The following is a 19730-nucleotide window of genomic DNA, read 5'->3' as shown; positions in this document are numbered from 1 at the left end:
AATCTCTCCCTTTAAATCCTCAGAAGTTTTCTTTATGTATTTGTCTGCTCCTATATTGGGTGCATATATGTTTTCCAGGGTTATATCCTCTTGTTGTATCAATCCTTTTAGTATTATGAAATGGTCTTCATTGTCTCTTGTAGCCTTCATTTTGAAGTCTATTTAGTCAGATATGAGTTTTGCTACCCCAGGTTCTTTTTCATTTCTATTTGCATGGAAAATTATTTTTCTATCCCTTCACTTTTATTCTGTGTTAGTCTTTTGTTCTAATGTGAGTCTCTTGTACATAGTATATATATGGGCCATGTTTTTGTATCTATTCAGCTATCCTATGTCTTTTGATTGGAGCATTTACTCCGTTTACATTTAAGGTTATTATTTGACTAGAGGTCCAGTGCATGAATTCGTGCACCAGTGGGATCCCTCGACATGACCTGCAGGATCTGCTGAAACAGGCTTTCCAACATCCCCTGAGAAGTCCTGGATTGCTAGAGGGTGCAGGCCAGGCCAAGGGACTTCACCGGTGCACGATGGGGGTGAGGGAGGGACTTGGGAGGTTGGCCAGCCAGGGAGGACCACGGGAGGGCTCCAGGGTGTGTCCGGTCCATCTCGCTCAGTTCTGATTGGCTGAACCTCAGCAGCAAGCTAACATGCCAGTCAGAGCGTCTGCTCCCTAGTGGTCAGTGCACATCATAGCGAGCAGTTGAGCAGCCTTAGCATATCATTAGCATATTATCCTTTGATTGGTTGAACAGCTGACTGGTCGACTGGACACTTAGCATATTAAGCTTTTATTGTATAGGATAGGTACTTATTTATTGCCACTTTTATTTTTTATGCCTGTGTTCTATTTCTTCTTCTCATTATAGCAATCCTTTTAGCATTTCTTGCATTGCTAGTTTGGTGGTAATAAACTCCTTTAGCCTTTTTTTTCTTTTTTGTCTGCAAAGCTCCTAGTTGCGCATTCAATTTTGAGTGATAGCCTTACTGGATGAAGTATTCTTTGGTTCAGTTCCTTGCTTTTCATTTCTTGGTATACTTCATGCCACTCCCTTCTACCTTGAAGTGTTGCTATTGAGAAATCAGTGGATTTTTTCCATTCTTTTTTTAAATTAAATCTTTATTGTTCAGATTATTACAGTTGTTCCTCTTTTTTCCCCCCATAGCTCCCCTCCACCAGGTTCCTCTCCCACCCTCTGCCCTCACCTCCCCACCACTGTCCTCATTCATAGGTGCATGATTTTTGTCCAGTCTCTTCCCGCATCCCCCACACCCCTTTCCCCCCCAAGAATAGTCAGTCCACTCCCTTTCTATACCCCTGATTCTATTATAATCACCAGTTTATTCTGATCATCAGATTATTTATTCACTTGATTTTTAGATTCACTTGTTGATGGATGTGTATTTGTTGTTCATAATTTGTATCTTTACCTTTTTCTTCTTCCTCTTCTTAAAAGATACCTTTCAGCATTTCATATAATACTGGTTTAGTGGTGATGAACCCCTTTAGCTTTTCCTTATCTGTGAAGCTCTTTATCTGACCTTCAATTCTGAATGATAGCTTTGCTGGATAAAGTAATCTTGGTTGTAGGTTCTTGGTATTCATCACTTTGAATATTTCTTGCCACTCCCTTCTGGCCTGCAAAGTTTCTGTTGAGAAATCAGCTGACGGTCATATGGGTACTCCCTTGTAGGTAACTGACTTTTTTTCTCTTGCTGCTTTTAAGATTCTCTCTTTGTCTTTTGCTCTTGGCATTTTTTTTTAAACCAAAGTGCTGTATATGCTTCAAGTATTAAGTGAAAACAATGCATTAACATGTAACAAAAACAGGGCAAACTTCATGTTGTAAGCCATGGGGTCTCCCTGCTGGGCCTGTAGTGCTTTGGGAGCCTGAGGGGTACCCACCCAACATGCTATTTCAGCTAAAATGTAAGAGGCCTGCTGGGTTCTCTACAGAACCAATGTGGCCAGCCAGTGACACCCATGAGGTAGCTACTTGGGGCAAGGACACCTTATTCTTCCGGGCTCCTCAAAACTAGGTGAGGGTAGCCTGCCCATAAAAAACTCAAGATCAGCCTTAGCCAGTTTGGCTCAGTGAATAGAGTCTGCGGACCGAAGGGTCCCTGGTTCGATTCTGATCAAGGGCACATGCCCAGCTTGCAGGCTGGATCCCCAGTAGGGGGCATGCAGGAGGCAACCAATCAATGATTCTCATCATCGATGTTTCTATCTCCATCAATATATATATTAAAAAATACTCAACTCTTACATCTTAAAAAAACAAAACAGGTGGGCAGTCCCTCAGGGGACTCTGCATCTCCCTGCTCTGGAAACTAGGTGCTCTTGGCATTTTAATGATGATGTGTCTTGGTGTGGTCCTCTTTGGATTCCTTTTGTTTGGGGTTCTCTGTGCTTCCTGGACTTGTAAGTTTATTTCTTTCACCAGGTAGGGGAAGTTTTCTGTCATTATTTCTTCAAATAGGTTTTCAATATCTTGCTCTCTCTCTTCTTCTGGCAACCCTAAAATTCTGATGTTGGTTCGCTTGAAGCTGTCCCAGAGGCTCCTTACACTACTATCTTCATATTTTTGGATTCTTTTTTCATTTTGCTTTTCCGGTTGGGTGTTTTTTGCTTCTTTGTATTTCAAATCTTTGACTTGATTCTTGCGATCCTCTGGTCTGCTGTTGGGAGTCTGTATAATATTCTTTATTTCAGTCAGTGTATGCTTAATTTCTATTTGGTCCTTTATCACAACATCGAGGGTCTCATTAGATTTCTTGAGGGTCTCATTAAGTTTATTGGTGGTTTCTAGAAAATTCTTGAAAAACCTTAAAAGTGTGGTTTTGAACTCTATATCCAGTAGTTTGCTTTCTTCCATTTCTGTCATTTGTGTCCTGTTTCTTTGTCTTGGAATTTTTTATGCTTCGCCGTGTCAATAGAGTGGCTTTCTGTGCTAAGAGTCCTTTAGGGCCCAGTGGCTCAGCCTCGCCAATTACCTGAGGTGGACACTCTTGGTGCACCCCCTTGTGGGCTTTGTGCACAGTCTTGTTGTAGTTAAGCCTTGATTGTTGTAGGTAACACTGGGAGGAATTGACCTCCAGGCCAATTGGCTGTGAGAATCAGCTGTGTCTATGGTGGGAGAACTTCTGTGCTGAAGACACCCTTCTGGGGCAAGACTTGCTTCAGTGGAGCTTTGGTGCTCACTGAGTCTGCCCCCTGAGTGTGTCCCTTATGGATCTGAGGAGCTGTAATTGGATGGTCCCACTCTGACCACTGGGTACACTGGCTCTTGGATCTAAGGAGGTGCTAATCTAGCCTCTGCCTGAGGCTACCCAGCAGAAGCCAGCTGTAAAGCAATGCAAGTAGCCGTGGGGCCTTGGGCCAGCTGCAGTTTGTTAAGTTTCAGATTACAAAGGGCCGGGCCTTTCATATGCAAAAGCCTCCGTGCATGGCTTGGGTGGGGCAGGCGGAGCAAGCAGTATGGCTGCTCTCAGTCCTGCCCCCAGAGGCCCGGGCTATCACTGCAAGCGCCTCCAAGAGAAAGCTGCCCTCGAGTTCCAACCGATGCCAGACAGTCCCGTTTCTCCCGTATGAGTCTGGGTCCCCAGAGACTTGCCCGGAACTGGAGCTCAGAGCTTGAGACTCCCTCCGGATTGAAAAAGACAATCGTGTCCTCAGCCGCCAGCCCTCTCTGCATGCACCTCCTCTGAGTCTTGGTATGCTTTTCTCTTTCCTTCTAGTTGTAGAATTTCCACTCAGCCAGCCTTTCTATGGTTCTGGATGATGTCCGTTCGTCTTTTAGTTGTATTTTTGAAGTGGTTGTGCAAGGCAGCAATCTCCAGTGTTTACCTATGCCGCCATCTTGGTTTCTCCTCATCAGTGGATATTCTAATGGTAATTCCCTTGTAGGTAACTTTTTGTCTCTCTCTTTCAGCCTTTATGATTCTTCCTTTGTTTTTAATGCTTGCCATTTTAACTATGATGTGTTTTGATGTGGGTCTTTTGGGGTACATCTTGATTAGGACTCTGTGGTTCCTTCACTGTGTGACTTTTTTGTTCACCAGGTCAGGGAAGTTGTCTGTCATTATTTCTTCAAACAGGTTCTCTATTCTTTGGTTAGCTTCTTTTCCTGGTACCCCTATTATGTGGATTGTTTCATCTCATGTCCCATAGCTCCCTTAAATTCTCCTCTTGCTTTTTAAAATGTTTTTTCCAAATGCTGCTCTTATTGGATTTTTTTTTTCTACCTTGTTTTCTGACTCACTGATTTGGCGCTCAGCTTCTTCTACTTTACTTTTTAATTCTTCCAGGGTGTTTTTTTTTTTAATTTCAGCTATGTCATTCTTCTTTCTGCTTGATTATTATTCATGTTGTATAAGGAGCTAAATGGTTCCTTATAATTCCCATTAAGTTGTTTGTAATTCTCACTTGGATGATTGAGCATCCTTATATCCATTACTTTGAATTCTTCATCTGACAAATTACTTGCCTCCATTTCATTTAGCTCTTTTTCTGGTGATTTTCCATTTTCTTTCATTTGGATTTTTTTACTTTGTCTTCCCATTTTAGCAGTCTGGTAGTCTGGGGAGCCCTGTGAGGCTGGCATCATTGCTGCAGTGTGTCAGTGCATTCAGAGGTGACTGGGCACACTGGGTCCTAGAAGTGCATCTGATCTTCTGGTGGCACTAGGTTAGACCCATCTGGTTTCTGTGGCAAGAAAGTCCTTGTGTGTGTGTGTGTGTGTGTGTGTGTGTGTGTGTGTGTGGCGGGGTGTTAGGTCACATATACCGGGTGGTGTCAGGCAGTGGAGACATTTAACCTGGGCCGCCAGGTAAGACACAGTGGGTCATGATGACATGTGCATGCATGTGGTTGCATTGAGTTAGGGTGGCACAGCTTAGCATGCATTAAGGCAGTGGGGCCAGTCATCCAGGGGCACCAGGCTGGGCATACTGGTTCAGGGTGGCAGGTCCTTGTGCCCAGACTGGGTCCCTGTCAGGGTGGTGGTTCAAGCTGGGCCTTCTATTGCTGGGGGGATGGGGGTAGGCTGGTGATGCTCCACTGGTGCCGTGGATGGGCCTGGTTGAGAGCTACTCTGCTGGTGCAGAGGGCATGTGCTTGCCCTGTTCACCTCTATGGCAGGGCTGGCCTGTCACTCTGTTCACAGAGGGTTTGAGGCAGCTGAGAGCTGTGCTGCTGATAAGGCAGGGTGGTCTATAGCTCTGCTCTGAGGTGTTGGGAAAGCTGGGTGCTCGCTGCTGAGGAGGGGATGGGGTGCCCCATTTGCCAATATGGCCTTGCTGGCCTATTGCTCTGTTGTGGAGGGGCCTGGGCAGTCAGGATTCACATTCACCAATATGGCAGGGAAGGCCCCACTCACTGCCAGTCAAGTCAGCCAGCTGGTCCTCCAAGATGCACAGTTCAGGTTAACTGAGCTGGTATGGCTGATCTGTGTGCACATCGACTTTAGGTCTCAGCAGTGGAGCTGCGGGCATCTGTCTGTGATTTAAGGGCACTGGGGCAGGATCATTCCCTGCAGCCTCCCCCCACAGAGCACCCTGAGGCTCCCTCAAAATGATGCACTCTCCCCTGTAGTGGAGAGAGGTGCCCGGGAGAGCAGCATGCTGCAGTGGTGGTTCCTCCACCTGGAGCACCCAAATCACCACCCTAACCTCCCCTCCCCAAACAGATGCCCTCCAACACTCATTCTCTCCCTCTCACACACTCACACACTCACATACTCACCCTCATTCTGGACCTGGCTGCCTCCATGTTGGATCCCAATGACCTGCTCACATTTTTTTTCTTCAAACAGAGGTTGCTTTTTGAATTTGAAATATTAACATGCTTGACTTCTATTTGGCAATGCTCAATAATTGACATGCATAGGTCTCTCTATAAATGATAGGAACATAGAAAAAGTATCCTGTTTCTGATTAATTTTTGAAGTGGTTATATTTTTCTGAAAAAGTTATTATAAAAAACATAAAAGTCAATGAATGCAGTAAATAGCTTGTTAAGTAAAGAAAAATAAATAAAAGAAATGGAAAGCAAAATGGAATACCTTTAGAAAACAAAAAGATAAAAGGATGAAAACATGAAAGGGAAAATAATAGTTATGGAGGGCATTTATCAGAGATGCAGTCAATGTAAAGATAATAGGCTTGCTGATAAGAGATCAAATTTAACATAAATAATTAGAAAACACTAAAAATATTCCTAATCTAAATGAAGACTTCAATGAAATGTTTAAAATGATCTAGGTAAAATTCATGCAGACCTACTCCTAGTAATTATAATGAAAATTTTAAACAATGAAGACAAGGAAAAGAAAATCTTAAAGAATTTAGAAAAGAAAGCCATGAGGCCATGAGGTAATAATAGTTATGCCTTTGAAATAGTTATTTCCACAGAAGAATTAGCCCTAGATAGAGAACTTTCAAGGGAAATATTCAGACCCAATGATGCAGAAACTGATCACTGTCCCCACATATTCATTCTCCCCTTCTTTCTTTTCTAAACAGAAGCCCCTTGGTTTTAGCTGGAGACTACATTTCACAGCCTTGCTCCAACTTGGGTGTGGCCATAAGAACATGCAGGCCAGTAGGATGGGATCAGAAGTAATGTGTCCTGTCACCTTTTGATAGATGAGGCTGCTTGAGTCAGGCTTTCTTCTTTCTTTCCTCAGATTGGAATGTCAGCCTGGACCACTGAGAAGTCAGTATCTGAAGAGATGATGGAGCTATACACTAAAGGGTTCTGATTGACCCTGGGCTTTGGAGGTTCTTAGCAAGTCCTGATTGTTCCCTTTGGACTGTTACATTAAAGAGAAATAGACTTCTACCTTGTCTGAACACATAACACTTTGTTACAGCATTTTATCCTGTGCAATAACTAGAATGCCCAAGCCTTGTGCATACAGACAAGTTGTCAACCATAAAAAATGTCAAGGAAAAAATTTTCCATAAAGTGAAGTGACAAATGATTTTGTAGCAATTGGATATCTATAGGCAAAATAGAAATCTCAACCAATACAAAAATTAACTCAAAATTGGTCACAGACATAAATGTAAAACTAAAACTTGTAGAGAATACAAAAGAAAATCTTTTGGATCTAGAGCTAGGGAGAGTTTATAGATATAAAACCAAAAGTACAATTCACAAAAGGAAAATTGATAAGTTGGACTGCATCAAAATTAAACACTTTTGCTCTGTGAAAGCCCATGTGAAGGGAAAAGACAAACTACATACTGGGAGAAAGTATTTGCAAACTACATATCCAGCAAAGACTGGTATCTAGAATATATTAAAACTTCTATAACTTAACAGAAATAAATGATCCATTTAGAAAGTAGGCAAAATACATGGAGCCATTTCACCAAAGTCAATATACAGATGGAAAATAAGCTTCTGTAAGATGTTCAGTATCATTAGCCATCAGGAAAATGTAAGTTAAAACCTCAATGAAATATTACTACACATTTATCAGAATGGCTAAAATAAAAAATGATAATGTCAGATATTGAAGAGAATGGGAAAAAACTGGACCACTCTTACATTGTTGGTGGGATGTGAAATGTCACAGTTACTCTGGGAAACAGCTTGGCAGTCTCTTTAAAAAACTAGAGATGTTACAACCTAGCAATTGAACTCTTAATCAGTTATCTCAGATAAATAAAAAATTATGTTAAAAAAAAAACCGTGTATGTCAATGTTCATAGCAGCTTTACTTGTAATAACCAAAACCTGGAAATAGCCTTGACGTGCTTTAACAGGTGAACAGGTAAACAAATGGTATAACAGCCACACTATAGAATATTACTCAGCAATAAAAATGAACAAATTATTAATACACTCAATGACTTGGATTAATCTTTGGGGAATTATGCTGAGTGAAAAGCCAATCTCCACAAGTTATGATTCCATTTATATGACATTTTTGAAATGTGGATATTTTAGAAATGGAGAGCAGATTGGTGGTTTCCAGGGATTAAGGAGTGAGATAGGTGTGAACACAAAATGGCAAAACTAGGGATTCCTGCCATGATGGAACATTCAATAATTTGATTGTGGTGGTGGGTACATGTGATAAAATTGTAGAGTGTGCACATGTATACACACACACACAAAATGGGCACAAGTAAAGTGGGGAAATTTAAGATTGGTAGATTCTATCATTTAAAAATCCTAGTTGTGATGTTGTTCTTTCATTTTGCAAAATGTTACCCTTGAGGAAACAGTATAAATGATAAACAAAACACTATATTATTTCTTTCTTTAAAAAATATTTATTGTTGAAAGTATTACATATATCTCACTTTTTCCCCTATTGACCTCCTCCAGCCTGCCTCTGCCACTGCCTCAGGCCTTCAGCACCCTATTGATTGTGTCCCTAGGCTATGGATATATGCATACAAGTTCTTTGGTTGATCACCTCCCACACACCCACTTTCCTCTGCCATTCCCTCTGAGATTCTGCACCCTGTTCCATGTCTCTGTATCCACGCCATTCATCAGTTTATTTGCTAACTAGGAGCCCAGCGCACGATTCAAAATTGCGCAGGGCGGCCCACCAACCTGCAGCCCTGCCTTGACACTTGAACCTGTCCACGCAGAGCTCCAGTGTGCCTGGCCCAGCTCCAAACTCTCTTGGCCTTCTCTGGCCGCTTCAAGCCCCGCCCTCAGTCCCTCAAGTCACCTCCGGCTGTTCCCTCTTCTCTGGGTGCGCCCTGGCTTCCGCCCAGTCTCAGAGCAATGCGCGGCGGCTCCGCCCCATCATGGCACGGGTGGAGAGCATGGAAGCCTCCCGCCTGCTGCATTGTGCTCCTTCCGCTGGCAGGTGGGCCGCAAGTGGCACTCAGAGTGTGAGCAGTACGATGGCTAAGGACTGGTGAGGGGGGTGATATGGGCTCTCACCCCTGCCCTCCCCAGCAAGGGATGGTCCCGCCTCCTCCGGGCGCCTCCCTACTTCTGCCCCTCTCCGGAGCAATGCCCCAGCTAATATGCTAATAACCTGGTCGTTACCGTTATGGCATATGGACCATTAGCATATTAGTTCTTCATTAGTATAGATTAGATTCCACATATGAGTGAGATCATGTGATACTTGTCTCTCCCTGACTGGCTTATTTTGCATAGCATAATACTCTCCAGGTCCCTCCATGCTGTCTCAAGGGATAAGAGATCCATCTTTTTTACTGTTGCATAGTATTCCATAGTATAAATGTACCACAGCTTTTTCTCTATTGATGGGCACTAGGGTTGTTTCCAGATCTAAGCTATTGTAAATTGTGCTGCTATGAGCATAGGGATGAATACATTCTTTCTGATTGGTGTGTCAGGTCTCAGGATTTATTCCTGAAAGTGGGAACATTGGGTCAAATGGCAGTTCCATATTCAATTTTTTGACGAAAATCCATTCTATTTTTTATAATGGCTGCATTTCCAACAGCCTTGTGCTATAGTACCCTTTTTTCCACATCCTCACCAGCATTGCTCATTTGTTGATTTGTTGATGGTAGCCATTCTACAGGTGTGAGGTGATACTTTATTGTCGCTTTAAATTGTTATCTTTCTGATGGTCAGTGACTTTGGGCATTTTTTCATATGTGTCTTGGCCTTCATTTGGAGAAGTGTTTATTTAGGTCCTTTGCACATTTTTTGATTGTCTTCCTATGGTTCAGTTGTATGAGTTCCTTATATATTTTGGATATTAACTCTTTATCAGATGTATTATTGGCAAATATGTTCTCCCACACATACAGTGGGTTCCCTTTTCCTTTGGTTGATGGTTTCTTTGATGTGCAGAGCTTTTTATTTTGATGTATTCCCATTTGTTTATTTTCTCTTTAGTTTCCTTTGCCCAAGGAGATGTATCTATAAACATATTGCTATGATAGATGTCTGATATTTTGCTGCCTGCCTATGGTTTCTTCTAAGATTTTTATGGTTTCATGACTTACTTTTAAGTCTTTTATACATTTGAGTTTATTCTTGTGTATAATATAATTTGATGGTCTAGTTTCATTTTTTTCATGTGTAGTCTAATTTACCCAACACCATTTATTGAAGAGACTCTTTTGACTCCATTGTGTGTTCTGACTCCTTTATCAAATATAAATTGAGCATAATGGCTTGGGTCAATTTCTGGGATCTTTGTTCTATTCCATTGATCAATATGCCTGGTCTTGTGCCAGTACAAAGGTGTTTTGATTATGGTGGCTTTGTAGTATAACTTGATATCTGGCATTGTGATTCCTCCAACTTTGTTCTTTTACAAGATTGCTGCAGCTATTCGGGGTCTTTTTTGGTTCCATGTAAATTTTTGAAGTATTACTTCTAGATCTGTGAAATATGACATTGGTATTTTAATGGGATTGTATTGAAACTATAGATTGCCTTGGGTAGTATGGACATTTTAATGATGATAATTCTACCAAATCATCAACATGGTATATTCTTCGATTTGTTTATATTTTCCTTTATCTCTTTTTTTCACAATATTCTATAGTTTTCTGAGTGCCTCCTTGGTTACTTTTATTCCTAAGTATCTTAATTTTTTATTGTGATGGTAAATAGGATTTTTTGTTTAGTTTCTCTTTCTGAGAATTTATTATTGGTGTATAAAAAGCCATTGATTTTTGGTGTTGATTTTGTATCCTGATACATTGCCAAATTCATTTATTAAATCTACTAGTTTTTTTTTGGTGGAGTCTTTAGGGTTTTCTATGTACAATACCATGCCATCTGCAAATAATGAGAATTTTACTTTCTCTTTTCCAATTTGGATACATTTTATTTCTTTCTCTTGTCTGATCATTGTGGCTAGGCCTTCCAGTCCTATGTTGAATAAGAACGGTGAAAGTGGACCTTTCTGTCTTTTTCCTGTTCTTAGGGGAAATGGTTTTAATTTTTGCCCCTTGAGTTTTATTTTTTATATAGGTTTGTCATATATGGCCTTTGTCATGTTGAGATATGCTGCTCACTCTATTTCCCCTTCGCTGAGAGTTTTTATCAGAAATGGTTGTTGAATTTTGGGGAATGCTTTTCTGCCTCTGTTGATATGATCATGTGATTTTTGTCTTTCAATTCATTTATATGATGTAATACATTTATTGATTTGTGAATATTGTACCAGCCTTGCATCCCTGGAATAAATCCCACTTGGTCATGGTGTATGATCTTTTTAATATATTGCTAGATTCTATTAGTTAATATTTTGTTGAGGATCTTATCATCTATGTTCATCAGGGATATTGGCCTGTAATTATATGATTTTGGAATTAGGATAATGCTGGCCTAATAAAAAGAGCTTGGAAGTATTCCTTTCTCTCAGTTTTTTGGAATAGTTCCAGAAATACAGGTGTTAGCTCTTTGAATGTTTGGTAAAATTCCTCTGTGAAGCCATCTGGACCAAGGCTTTTGTTTGCTGGGAGTTTTTGATTATTGCTTCTATTTCATCAGTTGTTATTGGCCTATTCAGGTTTTCTGATTCTTCCTGATTCAGTTTTTGGGAGATTGTATTTTTTTTTAATTTATCCATTTCATCCATTTTGTCCAGCTTGCTGGTATATAGTTGTTCATAGTATTTTCTTACAGTCCTTTGTATTTCTGTGGGGTCAGTTGTTACTTCACTGCTTTTGTTTCTTATTTTATTTATTTGGGTCCTCACTCTTTGTTTCTTGATGAATCTGGCTAATGGTACATCAATATTGTTTATCTTTTCAAAGAACCAGCTCTTGGTTTCATATATATATATATATATATATATATATATATATAAATTTATTTCTGCTCCAATCTTTGTTTCCTTTCTCCTACTTACTCCAGGCTTCTTCTTTGAGTTATAGGGTTAAATAGTGTATTATTAATTTTTCTTGTTTTTTGAGGTAGGCCTGTAATGCTATGAACTGCCCTCTCAGGACTACTTTTGCTCTATCCCAGAGATTTGGGGTTGTTGTGTGTTCATTTTCATTTGTTTCCAGGAAGTTTTTGTTTTTTTTTCTTGATTTTATTAGCATCCCATTCATAGTTTAATAACATGCTATTTAGCCTTCATGTGTTTGAATGTTTTTTTTACTGTAGTTAATTTCAAATTTCATTCCACTGTGATCTGAGAAAATGCTTGATATGATTTCAATCTTCTTGAACTTATAGAGACTTTTTTTTTGTATGTGTCCTACCATGTGGTCTATCTTTGCAATTGATCTACGTGCATTTGAGAAGAATATATATTCTGCAGCTTTGGGGTGAAATGTTCTATAAATGTCAATTAAATCCATCTGAACCAGTGTGTCCTTGAAAGTCACTATTTATTTGTTAATTTTTTGTCTGGAAGATCTATCCAGTGAAGTCAGTGGGGTGATATAGTCTCCTACTATAGCTACTGCTGTTAATCTCTCCCTTGAAGTTCTCCAGAAGTTTTATTGATATATTTAGGTGCTCCTATATTGAGTGCATATGTTTACCAGGGTTCTATCCTCCTGTTGCATCGATTTCTTTAGTATTATGTAGTACCTTTATTGTCTCTTGTTATGGCCTTTATTTTGAAGTCTATTTTGTCAGATATAAGTATTGCTACCCAGCTTTTTTTTTGTTTCCTTTTGCATGGATTTTCCCCCCATCCCTTCACTCTCATCAGTATGAGTCTTTTGTTCTGAGGTGGGTCTCTTGTAGACAGTTTTTGTATCCATTCAGCTACTCTGTGTCTTTTGATTGGAGCATTTAATCCATTTACATTTAAGGTTATTATTGATAGGTATTTATTTATTGCCATTTTAATTATGTAAGCCTATGTTTCTCTCTCTTTCTTCTCATTACAGCAGTCCCGTTAGCATTTCTTGTAATGCTTGCTTGGTGGTGATGAGCTCCTTTAGCCTTATTTTTATTTTTGGTCTGGGAAGCTCTTTATTTCACCATCTATTTTGAATGATAACCTTGCTGATAAGTAATCTTGGTTTCAGATTCTTCCTTTCCATTACTTTGTGTGCTTCATGCCATTCCCTTCTGGCCTGTAGCGTTTCTGATGAGAAATCAGCTGATAACCTTATGGGAGGTCCTTAGTAGGTAACAGATTGCTTTTCTTTTACTGCCTTTAAGATTCTCTCTTTGTCTTTAATTTTTGGCAATTTAATTATGATGTATCTGGGCATGGGCCTGTTTGGGTTCTTCTTGCTTGAGACTCAGTGCCTCCTGAACCTGTGTGACTTTTTCCTTCACCAGGTTAGGGAAGTTTTCTACCATTATTTCTTCATACACGTTCTCTATTTCTTCCTTCCTTTCTTCCCCTTCTGGCATACCTATTATGTGAATATTATTCCTTTTCATGTTGTCCCACGGCTCCCTTAAGCTGTCCTTCTCTTTTTTTTATTGTTTAAAGTATTACATATGTCTCCTTTTTTTCCCAATTGACCCTACCCCTGCCACTCCCATCCTCCAGGACAAACCCCCTTCACCCCAGTGTCCATGTCCATTGGTTATGTTCATATGCATGCATACAAGTCCTTTGGATGATCTCTTACCCCCTCCTCCAGCCTTCTCTCAGAGTTTGGATGGATGGTCTGATCAGTATTTCTTAGTCTCTGGATCTATTTTTGTTCATCAGTTTATGTTGTTTATTATATCCCACATATGAGCAAGATTATGTGATATTTATCTTTCTCTGACTGGCATACTTTGCTTAGCATAATGCTTTCCAGTTCCATCCATGCTGTTGCAAATGGTAAAAGTTCCTTTTTATAGCACTGTAGTATTCCATAGTGTATATGTACCACAGGTGTTTAATCCACTCATCTGTTAATGGGCACTAAGGTTGTTTTCAAATCTTAGCTATTATAAATTGTGCTGCTATAAACATAGGGGTGCATATGTCCTTTCTGATTAGTGTTTCTGGTTTCTTGGGATATATTTCCAGAAGTGGGATTACTGGGTCAAATGAGAGTTCCATTTTTAATTTTTTGAGGAATCTCCATAATGTTTTCCACAGTAGCTGCACCAGTCTGCATTCCCACCAGCAGTGTCTGAGAATTCCTTTTCTCCACATCCTCGCCAGCACGTGTCGTTTGTTGATGGTAGCCATTCTGACAGGTGTGAGGTGGTACCTCATTGTTGTTTTGATTTGCATCTCTCAGATGATTAGTGACTTTGAGCATGTTTTCATATGTCTCTTGGCCTTCTGTATGTCCTCTTTCAAGAAGTGTCTATTTAGGTCCTTTGCCCAATTTTTAATTGGATTTTTTATTGTTCCTTTGTTAAGTTGTATTAATTCCCTGTAAATTTTGGAGATTAAACCCTTATCTGAAATAGCGTTGGCAAATATGTCCTCCCATGTAGTGGACTTTCTTGTTGTGTTGATTGTTTCTGTTGCTGTACAAAAGCTTTTTATTTTGATGTAGTCCCATTTGTTTATTTTCTCTTTAGTTTCCATTGCCCTTTACTGTATCAGTAAAGATATTGATATGAGAAATGTCTGCTATTTTGCTGCCTATGGCTTCTTATAAGATTTTTATGGTTTCCCATTTTACATTTAAGTCCTTTAACCATTTTGAGTTTATTTTTGTGTATGATGTAAGTTGGTGATCTACTTCCATTTTTTTTTTTGCATGTATCTGACCAATTTTCCCAGCACCATTTATTGAAGAGACTGTCTTGATTCCATTGTATGCTCTTGCCTCCTTTGTCAAATATTAATTGAGCATAGTGGCTTGGGTTGATATTTGCGTTCTTTGTTCTGTTCCATTGGTCTATATGTCGGTTCTTGTGCCAGTACCAGGCAATTTTGAGAACAGTGGCTTTGTAGTATAGCTTGATATCTGGTACTGAGATCCCTCCAACTTTGTTCTTCTTTCTCAAGATTGCTATGGCTATTTGGGATCTTTTTTTTATTCCAGATGGATTTTTGGAGAGTTTGTTCTAGGTCTGTGAAATATGCCATTTATATTTTAATGGTGATTGCATTGAATCTATAAATTGCTTTGGGTAGTATGGAGATTTTAGTGATGCTGATTCTACCAATCCAGGAACAGGGTATGTTCTTCCATTTGTGTATGTCTTCCTCTAGCTCCTTTTTCAATGTCCTGTAGTTTTACAAGTACAGGTCTTTTACCTTCTTAGTGAAGTTTATTCTTAGGTATCATAATTTTTTTGTTGCAATGGTAAATGGGATTTTTTTTTAAATTTCTCTTTCTTTGAGTTCATTATTAGTGTATAAAAAAAGCTATATGGTTCTGGGTGTTAATTTTATACCCTGCTACATTGCTGAATTCATTTATTAAGTCTAGTAGGTTTTTGATGTAGTTTTTCGGGTTTTCAATGTGCAATATCATGTCATCTGAGAATAATGACAGTTTTACTTCTTCTTTTCCAATCTGGATGCTTTTTTTATTTTTTTAATATATTTTATTGATTTTTTACAGAGAGGAAGGGAGAGAGATAGAGAGTTAGAAACATCGATGAGAGAGAAACATCGATCAGCTGCCTCCTGCACATCTCCTACTGGGGATGTGCCTGCAACCCAGGTACATGCCCTTGACCAGAATCGAACCCGGGACCCTTCAGTCCGCAGGCCGACGCTCTATCCACTGAGCCAAACCGGTTTCGGCTGGATGCTTTTTATTTCTTCTTGTATGATTGCTATGGTTGGCACTTCCAGTATTGTGTTGAACAGGAGTGGTGAAAGTGGGTATCCCTGTCTTGTTCCTGTTCTTAGGGAAAATTATTTTAGATTTGCCCATTGAATATGATGTTGGCTATATGTTTGTCATATAAGGCTTTTATTATGTTGATGTATAATCCCTCTATTCCCACTTTGCTGAGAGTTTTTATCAAGACAGGGTGTTGGATTTTGTCAAATGCTTTTTCTTTCTTTTTGTGTGTGTACACATTTAATCTTATTGTAATAATGCAACTTGCACACTTTTAACGTTTAAAACTGAGCATCATATTTCCTTTCCAGTAAAACAAAAAGAAAATTTTAAAATAAACAGGAACAAAATTACAATAGAGGGATGTCAATTCTGAATAAGATCCTACAGGTTCTGCTGATTCTCCCATCGAGTGGCAGGGCTCAAGTCATCATTAGGAGAGAATTTTATTTTAAAAGGGTCATCTTAGACTGCAAGGATGTCCGTTAAACATCACAATTAAACATGCCAAAGGAGAAGCCATGTTGTCTAAATGCCCACTTAACCCACCCAAATATCTCAAACCCACCCTTTGCTTACCTTCTATAACCACCGGGGGGGGGGGGGGGGGGGCTTTTAAAAGTTTTTTTTCTTTTTTAAACAAGAGAAAGTAGACAGATACATGTTGGTAAATGCTAACTGTCCATATTGACATAGAGACACAGTGTAATCTCTGAGCCCAATATACAGAGAAAAGAGGAAAAAAGCAAGAATTCTATGCACTACTACACAGGGGAATAGCAACCTCCAGCTCCCAGCAGAGCTAAGGGAGTAGAAGGTTTTTCTTTTTTTCCCACAGAGCATGGTAGTGTTGATTCCATTAAGTTTTTCTTGAGACAGGAAGGGATAAAAATGACTTTGGAACAGAAAGGGGCAAATATTCTTTTCCCACTATAACCTGCTCAAGGTAAATCCACCCCCCCAAAAAATAAGGTGAGAACCATGGTGTAAGGGAGAGAAAAGAGACCTCAAAAACAGGGCAACTGAGCACAAGGGGGGGGAGGGAGAAAAAGAAAAAGAAACACTGCAACTTGCTCCCAGGGACTGGAGAAAATTAAAAAAGGTTGGAACCTATCAGTGTTCATTAATCATCTTCTCCTTCACCTTCCTCTCCTTCTTCCCCCTCATCATCATCTTAATTTTCTTCACCATCATCCTCATCCCCTTCTTCATCAATATCTTCCAACCCTTCCTCCTCATCATCATCATTTTCTTTTTCTCCTTCCGCTTCTTCATCATCCATGTCAGGAACCAAGTATTACTGTAATGGATTTGGCCAAATGTCATCTTTGATGACTTCTCCTAACTCATCTGCACCTGCATCAGAATGGTCAGTGAACCAGGTAAAGAAGCTTTCTGGTTCTTCATGCTGTCTCTTACTGCTGGCTTTATTCTGTGTTTGACTTGAATGATTGGTCAAATCCTTTCCAGATTTCCATTTGATTTCAGTGGACTTCAAAGATGGATCACCACTCTCATTCAGATGAAACTCTTTGGAGAGAACTTTATTTTTGAAGTAAGGATTTTCATTAAAATAAAAATCTATTCTGTAACCTGATTTAATATCTTTAAACTCTGTTATTTCAACTCTTGTCAAATAATGCAGCGCCTCTTCATCCTCTTCTCCAAGCAGTTCAGACACTTGTGGATGGTTGACAAATGTTGTTACCCCAAAATTTGGGATATCGGCGATCAATTCTGACCTCTTCTGAAAAGAATGGTTGGTGGAGTTTGTTATATTTCTGTTTCACTTTCAAAATCTTCTTACTGGCTTGTTCATTAAGTCTGTCTATTTCATTTTGTATTTTATCAATATGTTCAATTGCTTCTTGCTGTTCTTTTTCTCCCTTTGGCAAGTCTGACGGGTTGGCTTCTTCTCCAGGTTGGGGGCTAGAGGCACTTTTGGTTTCTTCATTTGAGGTGGGAGCGAGGACTGGCATTTGGGGGCCTTACTGTGAGGAAAGTCCGAGGATCTGAATGCTGGGAAGTTGCCAGGCTCAAAGGCGTGCTGAACACTGGTCATATGCTTTTTCTGCATCGATTGATATGATTATGTGATTTTTATCTCTCAATTTTTTATGTGATGTATCACATTTATTGATTTTCAGATATTGTACCATCCTTGCATCCCCAGAATAAATCCCACTTGGTCATGGTGCATGATCTTTCTAATGTAATGCTATCCCTGATTTGCTAGAAATTTGTTGAGGATTTTAGCATCTATGTTTATCAGGGATATTGGCCTGTAGTTCTCTATCTTTGTGGTGTCTTTATCTGGTTTTGGAATTAGGGTAAGGCAGGTTTCATAGAAAGAGCTTGGAAGTGTGCCTTCCTCTTAAATTTCTTGGAATAGTCAGAGAAAGTAGTTCTTCTTTGAATGCTTGGTAGAACTCCGCTGTAAAGCTGTCCTGACCAGGGCTTTTGTTTGCTGGAAGATTTTTGATTACAGCTTCAATTTCATCAGTAGTTATAAGCCTATTCAGGTTTATTGATTCTTCCTGATTAAGTTTTGGAAGCTTGTATTCTTCTAAGAATATGTACATTTTGTCTAGGTTGTCCAGTTTGTTGGAGTAGAGTTGTTTGTAGTATTTAATTTTTTTAAATCCTTTGTATTTCTGTGGGGTCTGTTGTTACTTCACCTCTTTCATTTCTGATTTTGTTTATTTGGGTCCTCTCTCTTTGTTTCTTGGTGAGCCTGGCTAGAGGTTCAGCAATCTTGTTTATCCTTTCAAAGAACCAGTTCTTGGTTTAATTCATCTTTTGTATTGTTTATTTTGTTCTGGATGTCATTTATTTCCACTCTGATCTTTATTATTATTTCCTTCCTTCTGCTTACTCTGGGATTTTCTTGTTGCTCTCTTTCTAATTCTTTAAGTTATAGCATTAGGTAATTTATTACAATTTTTTTGTTGTTGTTTTTTGAGGTAGGCCTGTATAACTATGAACTTCCCTCTCAGGACTGCTTTCACTGTATCCCATAGATTTTGGATTGTTATGTTTTCATTGTTGTTTGTTACCAGAATGTTTTTTATTCCTTCTTTGATCTCTTTGGCAACCCAATCATTGTTTAATAGTATGCTATTTAGCCTCCAAGTGTTTGATTTTTTTTTCATTGTTTTTATTGTAGTTGATTTCTGTTGGGGTCCGACCGCAGCAGGTCCAGGGGTTTCCAAAGGTGTGGACGGAGTCAGGGAAGAAGGAATGACATGGAGACCACGTTCAGTTGATCAGCAGCCTAGCCAGGTTCTAGCCAGGATCTCCAGCCAGGTTCTGTCCAGGATCTCCAGCCAGGTTCTGTGTTTTATTGTCTTATTACATCTGTATTTATACCAGTTGATTTTAATCCTATCAATTTCTATTCCAAAGGTTAGGGCATTTCTTATCTCCATTCCAGGGAGTAAAGATTATGTAGCTTAAACTTGATTGTTCGTAGTTAAAGTGATTAACTACCCGCCTGGCACTTAGTTAAGGGATTTTATTCCCTCCCTAACTTCAGGGAAAAATCCCTACCTGGGGAAACAACCTTTCTCGGAGAGGTGACCTTGGTTAAAACACATAGGGCCAAGAAGGGGAGCAAACATATTAATAACAGTATGCCATATACGCCAGGTCCCTTGAAACATATGCTGTGCAGATGTTTCTTCCCTGAAGCGACTGTGTCAAGCAGCAAGGATGGACCGGCTTCCGGCAGATTTCTAATTTTATGCCATTGTGATCTGAGAAGATGCTTGATATGCTTTCTATCTTCTTGAATTTGAAGAGAAGTTGCCTGTGTCCCAATATGTGGTCTAATTTTGAAAATGTCTTGTCTGCACTTGAGAAGAATGTATATTCTGTAGCCTTGTGGTAAAATGTTCTGAAGATGTCAATTAATTGTATCTGATTTAGTGAGTCATTTAGGACTGATGTTTCTTTGCTGAATTTTATTTAGAGAATTTATCCATTGGCTCAATGAGGTATTAATGTCCCTTACTATGACTGTATTGCTGTCAATCTCTCCCTTGATATCTTCCAGTAGTTTTTTTTTTTTTTAATGTATTTGGGTGCTC

At 39.4% G+C, this 19730-nt stretch overlaps 1 pseudogene; it reads right to left on the bottom strand.

Annotated features, from left to right (window-relative positions):
- Positions 1 to 16765: 16765 nt before the first annotated feature.
- Positions 16766 to 17719, bottom strand: LOC102429565 (annotated as a pseudogene).
- Between the last annotated feature and the right edge of the window lie 2011 nt (positions 17720 to 19730).

This window comes from Myotis lucifugus, unplaced genomic scaffold (genome assembly GCF_000147115.1).
Source record: "Myotis lucifugus unplaced genomic scaffold, Myoluc2.0 scaffold_29, whole genome shotgun sequence".
In the NCBI taxonomy this organism is placed as follows: domain Eukaryota; kingdom Metazoa; phylum Chordata; class Mammalia; order Chiroptera; family Vespertilionidae; genus Myotis; species Myotis lucifugus.
Note: the sequence above shows the minus strand (reverse complement) of the source record. Positions and strands in the feature narration are given on the sequence as shown.